Source organism: Petaurus breviceps, unplaced genomic scaffold (assembly GCF_028583685.1).
Source record: "Petaurus breviceps papuanus isolate PSGF00001 unplaced genomic scaffold, PetGlider_PUasm1.0 229, whole genome shotgun sequence".
NCBI classification, from domain to species: Eukaryota; Metazoa; Chordata; class Mammalia; order Diprotodontia; family Petauridae; genus Petaurus; species Petaurus breviceps.
This window is the reverse complement of record NW_027185903.1, coordinates 3,801,820-3,811,817: the sequence shown is the minus strand read 5'-3', so window position 1 is coordinate 3,811,817 and position 9,998 is coordinate 3,801,820. Positions and strand designations below refer to the sequence as shown.

The window sequence follows — 9,998 nt, the reverse complement described above, 5'->3', positions numbered from 1 at the left end:
CTATGTTATGACTACGGGGAAAGGGAAGGTTTTTTCCCAATTTGAAAGCAGTTACAGAAATGAAGATAGGGAAAGGTTGCCAAAACACATTTTACACGAAAAAGTAGGCAACACGTTTTTTCCAAAGGAAATCTCTGCGGGTTTCTCCATCAATTTCAGTCGACGCGGCATCATTCCATCTCTTCTGGGCCAATCAGCGCTCCTCGTTCTTCTGCTCCAGCCAATGAGAGCAAGGACGTGGCGTTTTCCGGCTCCTCCTCCCCCTCGGCTCACCCGGAGCAAGGCCAGCCCTCGAATTCGGGGAAGGGGTGCCTGGAGGGTAGCGCCGCCTGCTGTGCCGCTGATCACTCACTCCACACAGTTGGCCGCTGCGCGCCGCGCTCCGCGATCTGGTGGGCTAGGGGTCTCCCGGAAGTCCTCGTGCCGGAGGGGTCCTGGCCGGCCGTTTTCCTACCTGGGTAAGCGTGACATGGTCGACGGCTTGGATCTGTCCACTCAGGCTCGGGGTTCCCCGCTATCCTTTTCCCCGCGGGGGGCTGTGCAGTGGCGGGTTGTCGAGGCGGACCCTCTGGAGGGGAGGGCGGCATTGGCCGGAATCTCCCGGGGGCTCAGGGGGTCTATATTGCCGCGGAATCAGTGGCTCACTTATTCCCCCGGGTGTGTGTGCATTGCGTCTGTGCCAGCTCACGTAGCGGTTCTGTTGGCCGGATGCTGTGGGCTCGGGGAGGAGCGGGCTGAAATCTCCAGGGGTGCCGCTTGGCTGCTGTGGGCTGGGATCTTTGGAGCGTCGGTGTCAAAGGGCGCTGTGGCCGGCTTCCCCGGGGAGGATCATCTTGGACCATCCCCATTACGCTTTGAACCGCAACAGCCCTGAGAGCGCAAAGTCTCCAAGTTGTTGGTCAGACAGCCCAGCACCCTGGCTCAACCTAATAGTGCAGTTCGTGGTCCGCGTTCCAGCAGCATTTTAAAGGAATTGGTTACATAGGTGTGGCTTGGGCTAAAAACCCTGGAGCTGTGTACAGGATTGAATTGTAACTTTCATTTTTTAAGCTTATATTTTGTCATCTTATATTTGCTTTTAACTTTTATGATTAATTTAAAAGGCCAAGACTATGCGGTCCCTTTTCCTTCCCTCTGCTCTGGACCCCAATTCATCGTCCACCTATTTCTATGCAAAATATTTGTGGGCTTATCTCCATGGACTGTTTACATCTTATTGTCTCTAGACAATAGGCATTTCCATTCACTTGTTATTTTTTCTCTGGCTGAACTCTTGAATGATTATGCATCTCAAATGAGATTGTATCAGCATAGTGCTGTCACTGTGCCTGGCACGTGTTTTGTGCCTAATGAATATTTGCTCTTTTCTCATCTAAGAGGTTCCATAGTGTTTGAGCATATAGTGTAATTAATGCAACATTATTTGCAAACAGCAATATATGGAGGATCTCTCGACTTTTAGGGAACCCTTTTTCGACTTGAATTCCTCTAATTCCTCCATGATCGAGGCAAACATTTTTAACTACTATAGTTTCCATGTTTTAGGTGCCTCTATTGCTATCAGAAGACCTTGAAAGAAATACTTTTAAACTAAGTTTCAGTCTGATTGCATGAGGTTCTTTCATTATAGAAAAAGTTGTAAGACTTCCTCTAAACGTTGACTTTACATGATCCACTGTTGAAGAGCAGTATCAAGAAATAGGCTCCGAAGTCACTAAATCTCTTGAGTCTTTGGCATTCTCTTCTGCAAGATGGGCATACTAATACTTGATACTGATTATCACATGGTGATTTTGAGGACCAAGTGAGATAATGCATGCAAAGCATTTTATAAAGCTTAAAACCTTTACAAATGTGGGTAGTTTCAATGTTGCTGTTGTTTATATCACTGTTACCAAATCACCAATTGTAATTGGCAATGTGAAATGTAATTGGAGGAGTTGTTTCCTAAAGTGAGCTGATGAGACTAGAAGGCTCACAGAAAATAAGAAAATGGATGTAATAAAAAAAGAGAATTTTAAGTGCTTACTCTTATTGTTGATTATAGAATATCATAGTTTAAAAGAAATAGCTTTTAAAATGTTTTTGGATTTGAACCTATATTTTGCCCTAAGACAGGTATAAGCAGACTAGCAAGGGCATTCCTGCAGTCGAGGCTGGCTGTAGCCAGTCTTCAGTATCCCAAGAAAGTTACTTTATGTTCTGGCATTTCAATTTCCTTTGATGTGAAATGGGAAATATCTGCCTCCTAGCCTCAGTAGAGGTTGAATGAGTTAAGAAAAGGTTATATAAATTAAGAAGCAATCGTACAAATGTTGAAATAGTCAAATTACCTATCTGAAATTTTTAGAAGTTTTTAGAGTAGAATGTTCTGATAAATTTTTTAAAAATTCAAGAAAAGGTAAAGTAGGTTGGAACTCATGGAACCAATACTATATACAAAAGGGTTCTTTAAAAAAAAGATTTGCAAAGATCCTTTTAAATAATGAGAAGACACTCCCCATCCCTTCCCTTCCTTCTCCCCTCCCACTTTCCCTTTGTTTTCCCAGTCTTTCTAACTCTTAGGTTTCACTCTTTCCTTCCTCAAACCTGTTTTTGAGAGGTCAGTATGGGAAATATGGGCATTCTCACTATGAAAGCACTTTAGCAACTTACCTGTAACTTATAGCCTGAGTTAACTACTAGCTATTGAAAATCAACCAGAAATTAAGCATATGCAGTGGAGATTTAATTTAAAAAAATAATGGTTCCGGAGGAGAAAGTGAGGCTGATGACTTTGCACAACTCTTCCTCAACTAAATCAAAGTCAACTACAAGTCATGTCATCATCTCCCTGATGCCATGGTCTTCTTCGAAAAGGAAGGACAAGCATAGTTTAAAGAAATACTGTTTATAAAGAACAAGACAGGAAAATTATTGAAGTGACCAGAAGTATGGCTACATTAATCAAAGAACAAGGTGTAGCTTGGTGGTTCAGTGAATAGAACACGGGCCCTGGAGTCAGGAGGACCTGAGTTCAAATCCACCCTCAGACACTTAACACTTAGTAACACCAGTGTGACCTTGGGAAAGTCACTTAATTACAATTGCCCTGCCTTCCCCCTCCAAAAAAGCAAAAAAAAAGGTATCTTCTTGGGACAATCCATTTTATCTACTTGGCTCTTAGCTCTCTGCTCTCTTAAATGAGGGAGATGCCTAAATGGGCCCAATTCCTGCTCTAGATCTCTGGTCCTATAGGACCAGGCTTAATTAATATATAATAATGTTAATAACACTATATATATAAAGTTGGAGGGCTTTTATAAAGGTCTTTTCATATGTATTACCTCTTTTGATCCTCACAGTAATCCTTACATTAGGACCCATCTCATATTTTCCTTTTAATTATAGTCAGCTCTTCATTATTGTGTAAAAGAAGGCTGTGCTAAATGTTTATTCTTAGTTTTGGAATGTAGTCCAGTATCTATATTCAGAGTTATGCCTGTTTATACCTATAGATTCTGATAATTGGCACACTTCTCCTCCTCTGCTCAATTTTTATGAGACAGTTCACTCAGTTGAATTCAAGAATTGAGTACCTGTTTACAAATGTTTTGCAGAGCACTAGCATTTGTTGTTATTCAATTGTTCCAGTCCTATCTAACTCTTTGTGACCCTATTTGGGGTTTTCTTGGCAAAGATACTGAAGTGATTTACCATTTCCTTCTCCAGCTTATTTTACAGATGAGGAAACAGGCAAACTGGGTTCAGTGACTTGCCCGGGTTCACACTGCTAATAAGTGTCTGAGACCAGATTTGAACCCAGGAAGACGAGTTTTCCTGACTCCAGGCCTGGTGCTCTATCCACTTTACCACCTAGCTGCCCCCAATACATAGTTCTCCCAGAACTCCTTCCATGTAATTTTCCTGTTAAACATGTATATACAATTTATATGTATGTGTTACATGTATACATGTGTGTACATATAAGACCAATTAAAATTTTTGATGCAGTCTATCAGCCCTGAGATGGCTTTAAATAAGGAATCAATAAATAGACAACAAGAAAGACATTTTACTTTTTAAAAAAATTTTTTAAATTAAATCTTATATTTATTTTTAGTTTACATCATTCATTTCCACAAGATTTTGAGTTACAAATTTTCTCCCCGTCTTTTCCCTACCCATCACCCCAAAACAGTGATCCCACTGTATACTGTATACCCCCTCCCCCAATCTGCCCTCTTCTATAGCTTCCCCCTTACCCCCTTCAACTTTCCAGTAGGACAAGATGTATCTCTATACCCCAGTGCCTCTATATCTTATTTCCCAGTTGCATGTAAATAATAATAATAATAACATATATTTTTAAACACTTGATTTTAAAACTTTGAATTCCAGCTTCTTTCCTTCCTTCTTCATCACCCACCCTTACTGGGAAGATAAGCAATAGGTTGTACATGTGTAGCTACGAAAAACATTTCCATGGTAGATATATTGTCAAAGTGACTATATTTCCCTCTATCCTATCCCAACCCCCACTTGTTCTATTCTCTACTTTGACCCTGTCCCTTTTCAAACGTGTAAGCTTCCAACTTCCCTCCCCCACAACCTGCCCTCCCTTCCATCATCCCCCCTCTCATCCCCTTCCCCCCTACTCTCCTGTAGGGTGAGATACCCTATTTAGTGTGTAAAAACATTTTATTTTTAGGGAGTTTTGATGTGTTTCAGTATAGTAAAAAAATTTATTTTCAACTTTTCAATATCCAGGCATTTTCTTTGTTTTTCTTTTCACAGAAGTGTTTATTGTGAATTCAGCAAATTTGTGAAAGATTCTATTTCTTTTTTTCCACCATACTTTGCTTCTTCATTGCCTTGAAATTCCAACTGATCAACTTTGTAGATAACTCATTACTTGATTTGCGCAAGATTATATGCTTGTGATTGTATCAGCTTTAGATTTTCATTGCTTGACTTGTAAAAAAGGAATTTTAGAAATTATCTCCTAAGCATAAGGATCAAACTTCATATTTATCAATATTTTGGAGGAAGAAGGCCCTAAAATTATCTATAAACATTATGTTGAAAAATTTGTAATTTTTATAAAACATTTCATCTCTAGAATTCTTGTATGTATGTTTGTGTATTATTTATCTTGTTTTCTCAACTTTAGAAAGAATGGAATTGATTGACAAGACCTTCTGATCTCTTCCAGCTCTCAGACTTTGCTTCAAAAATTAATTTTTAAATAGCCTTAAGTGTAACTTTTGTTCTGCTTATGTACTCAAGTGGACCTGTAGTCTCATCTATGTAAATATTCCCTTCATTTGGAGATCGCAGAAGCAACAAATACATACGTCTGTTAGATACTGTGCTGGGGGACACGGAGAAAAGGCAAAACACCATGTCTTTGTGAAGTTTACATTCCAATAAGGAAAAAAAATCTATAAGTAGGTATATAGAAGATATGGTTGGAAGGCTTTCATAGCTAAAAGAACTGAGAATGGTTTCCTGTGGAAGATGGCGTTTGAGATGAGCTTTGAAGGAAACCAGAGATTGTGAAAGGTGGAGGTGAAGAGAGAACATTACAAGTCTGGAGAACAGCTTCATATGCAAAGATACACAGGCTATGGAAAGTTCTGTAGTTAAGTACAGCTTAATTGTAGAGTCTATGGTGTGGAGTAATATGTAAGATGAATGAGAAGATGGGAAAGGAGTTACATTGGAAGACCTTTCTATGACAGAGTAGTTAGTATTCATTCCTAGAAGTAATAAAACTGCGTCCTGGCCCATCTCCAGTCATCCTGAGCTGTATCTGGCCACTGGACCCAGATGGCTCTGGAGGAGAAAGCAAGGCTGGTCACTTTGCACAACCCTCCCTCACTTAAATCCAGTTCACTTGCATGTCATGGCACAAACAACAGTGGAGTCACTGAAATTTATTAAGAAGGAGAAATGTTTTTGTTTTTGAGGGGAGAAGACAAGGCAGTTTGGGTTAAGTGACTTGCCCAAGGTCACACTGCTAGTAAGTGTGTCAGGTGTCTGAGGCTGAGTTTGAATTCAGGTCTTCCTGAGTCTAGGGCTGGTACTCTATTCACTGTGCCACCTAGCTTCTCCCTAAGAAGGGGAAATGACATGATCAGACCCTTTAAGGGATCAGCTGCATGGTGGTTGGAGAGAAGTGGAAAAATATTGAGACAGAAAGATGAATTAGAGGGCTATTTTAATTGTACAGGGGAGAGGTGGTGAAGGCCTGAAGGAGGCTGTGTAGAGAGAAAGGTATGTGTCTGAGAGAGATTGTGGAGAAAAAAGACAAGATTTAGCAACTGATATGAGGTATGAATGAGCCATCAAGGATGACATGACTGCCACTTGGGTGACCAGATGGATGGTCAACTCCTATATGTCTCATTATCTACATCTTTCCATATATCCTTTGGGAATTTTATAGTCATATATATTTTTTATGATGTTTTTAACACTGCTCTCATACAAGGTATTGTCAGTAATATAGACATACATATTACTGAGGAGTGCTAATAAACATTTAACACATGACTTCCCCAAGGGGCGACTTTTAAGTTTAATCTGCATTATTAATTTTATTCATCATTTTCTTAAGTCTAGGCAATCAACAAAGCAATAAATTAATTAAGGCCTGATTTGTAGTGTTTGCTGGTTTCTGAGGTGTAAATGCTCACACTGAAAGTTCAATAATCAGCTCTTGTACATTCATAAGAGTTGGTTCAAGTACAGCCTTGCACATGTATACATATATACATGTATATGTTTATTATGCTTCAATCAGTGTGCATTTATCTAGCTTTTACTATGTGAACTTCCTTCTGTTCTCTAATGTGCATTTTAAGAAATGTTTAATTCTCTCATTCCCCCACCCTCTTTTTTTAGGCATTATTCTGCAAACTACCTGCCTTCCCACTTAATAAGAGAAGGCAAAAGCCTTTATAACAAATAACCATAGTCAAACAAGCAAATCTCAATGTGGCCATTTCAGAAAATTTGTCTCTTTCTGCCTTTTAGTCCATCACTTTTCCTGGCTCTGCTCACTTCATTCTATACCTATTCATCCTTCCCAAGATTTTCTGAATTTGTTGTTTTTCATCATTTGTAATGACACATTGATATTCCATTGCATTCATTTGCATGCCATATTTGTTCAACTATTCTCCAATTGACAGACACCCATTTTTCTTTCCACTTCTTTCCTTTTTTCCACCTTCAAGATCAGAAAGTTCATTTTGCTTTTAATATTCCCTTCCTGGTTATATTCCTTCCTTTAGCCAGCTCTCCCTCACCCACCCCACCCCATTTAGTTTGATGTTTTTCTACATCAAACTCTTTGTGCTTGTGTGAGTTTTTTATTTAGTTCAAACACAAATGAGGTTCAATTCATGCTTACGTTTTCCTAATATTTGTATAATCTCACACATTTAGATTATGCAAAATGGAAAATTTCACCCCTTCCTCTTTTCAACATTAGAAAAAAAAATGTATATATATATATACTTTTTTTCAGCCCTCTTTTCCCTCATAAAACCCTGAGAAGAACAAACCCAACCCCCACCCCAGGTACTCTGTTTTTCTTATTTCACTCCCTAAATCTGTTTAAAGACATTAAGGTTCTGAAGGGACACTTGTTTCTTCTCTCTATCTGAATGCTAATTACTAATTGTACTAAATATAATTACAAAACACTACATAAGACAAAACTAAATAATTGGAGATACACTAATTGTACATAACTAGGACAAACCAATGTAATAAAACTGACAGTGCCGTACCAATCCTTTATAGAACTAGAAACAATAACAGTTCCAAGCACCCTCAAGGTTCATGTACATGAAAAAAATGGGAAGATAGAGGATCTAGTAGTATTAGAATTTAAACCTTACAAAACAATAATCATCAAGATAATTTGGTACTGGTTTAAAAAAAAGGTCAATTAATGGAATAGATTATGTATAAAACATAAAGAAGCAAACACACCTAGTGGCCTCTTGTTCAGTAAATGCAGAGACCACAGATCCTGGGGTAAGGTTCTTTCTTTGACAAAAGATTCAGGGAAAATTGGACTGCAATTTGGTACAAAGTAGCTTTAGATCAGCACCTCATTACCACGTATCAAGGTGAGCTTCAATTGAATACATGATGTAGATATATAATATGATGTCACAATTAATTTAGGCAAAGAAGAAATTATTTCTCATCCATAGATAAGGGAATAGTTCATGACCATTTAAGGGATAAAGAGGCTCACGGAAAATAAAATGGGCAATATTACTTACATAAAACTTAAAAGTTGCACAAACAAATGTAATGCACCTAAGATTAGAAGGGAAAATTAATTGGAAAAAATCTTTGTGGTGAGTTTTTCTGATAAAGATCATTTCCAAAACCTATAAGGAAATTATTCAAATTTATAAGAGCTAGTTCCCAGTCGATTGGCCAAAAGTTATGAGTAGGCAGTTCTCAAGGGAAGAAATTCAAGCTATTAGTAGCCATATTTAAAAAAAGGCTCCAAGTCAGTAATAATGAGAGAAATTAAAATTAAAGCAACTCTGATTCTATTTCACACCCAATATTAGGAAAGTTGCCAAAAAGGAAAACAAATATTGGAAGGGTTGGGGGAAAAGAAACTCATTGTCAGTGGATCTGTGAGATCATTCAGTGCTTCTTGAAAACAATTTGAATCTATGTCCAAAATGTTACAAAGCTGTACATACTATATGCTTTTTGATCCTGAAATACCGTTACTAGGTATACAACCCAGATAGCTCAAAGAAAGAAGGACCCAAATGTATAAAAGTATTTATAATAGTTCTTTTTGTAGTGGCAGTGACTGGAGACTAAGGTGATGTCTGTCAGATTGCAGAATAACTGAACAAATTATGGTATGTTGTCCTGTAAGAAATGAAAAAAAATTTAGAGAAACATGAAAAGACTTGTAGGAACGGATGCAGAGTGAAATAAGTAGAACCAGGAAAAGACTATAACATCACCTTTGTGATGGTAGAAAAAGAACAATTTTGAAAAGCCTCCGAACTCTGATCTAAGTAATGATCAACTGTTGAAAAAATGCTATTCACCTGACAGAGAGCTTATGGACTAATACAGAATGAAACATGCTTCTGGGCATAGCCAAGATGGGAATTTGTTTTGCCTGATGACTACTTATTTGCAATGTTTTTGGCTTCATTTTTATTTTCATGGGGAAGAAGAAAATAAATGCTTGCTAATTTAAAAAAATCAATAAAAAAATGTTTGTATTGCATCATTCTACAGTCCCTTCCAATTGCTGGAATATATTTACCTTTCTAGGTTGTTTTTTTTTTTGACCCTTGTATTTTTTTTTTTTAAAGCAACCGGGGTTAAGTAACTTGCTCAAGGTTACATGGCCAGTTATTTCTGGGTGTGGTGCTGAGTATCTGAGCCCGGATTTGATCCAGGTCATCCCGACACTGGAGCCAGTGCTCTTACTAGCTGAGCCACCTGGCCGCCCCTAAGCAGTTGGGGTTAAGTAACTTGTTCAAGGTTACATGGCCAGGTGTTTCTGGGTGGGTGCTAAGTGTCTGAGCCCGGATTTGATCCAGGTCATCCCGACACTGGAGCCGGTGCTCTCACTTGCTGCGCTCCCTGGCCGCCCCCCTCTCGTGTCTTTTTGACACAGAGTTGCAGACTATGCTTTCTTCTGACACATCTCTCATCCTATTGGGAACCTGCTGGCTTATTTGCTTGTGCTGGCAACTGGCTTTGCAAGTGACTCCCTTTCCTATTTCTTGTGAGTTTCAGGTAACTTATGTAGTTTTAGAGTGGAATAATTTACTTTTTTGATTGATTTTCTTGATTATTATTTGACCTGATGTGATTTCCTGGTTTCCTGGAGTTGATGGAGTTTGTTGCTGGGGGAAGAGAGGTAGACTTATCTACCTGCCTGTAATTCAGATAGTCATCTTGGCCAAAAATTTACTGGGTCACCTGCAGTTGTGATTCTTTTGGAG

General features: G+C 38.7%; 1 protein-coding gene across 1 annotated transcript in view; it reads left to right on the top strand.

Annotated features, from left to right (window-relative positions):
* Positions 1-236: 236 nt before the first annotated feature.
* The window catches only part of STARD4 (StAR related lipid transfer domain containing 4), a 28,325-nt gene continuing 18,563 nt past the window's right edge, over positions 237-9,998 (top strand). Inside the window, exon 1 of the mRNA XM_069096102.1 lies at positions 237-458. The gene's annotated coding sequence lies outside the window, so the exon portion shown is untranslated. The remainder of the gene's footprint in view (positions 459-9,998) is intronic.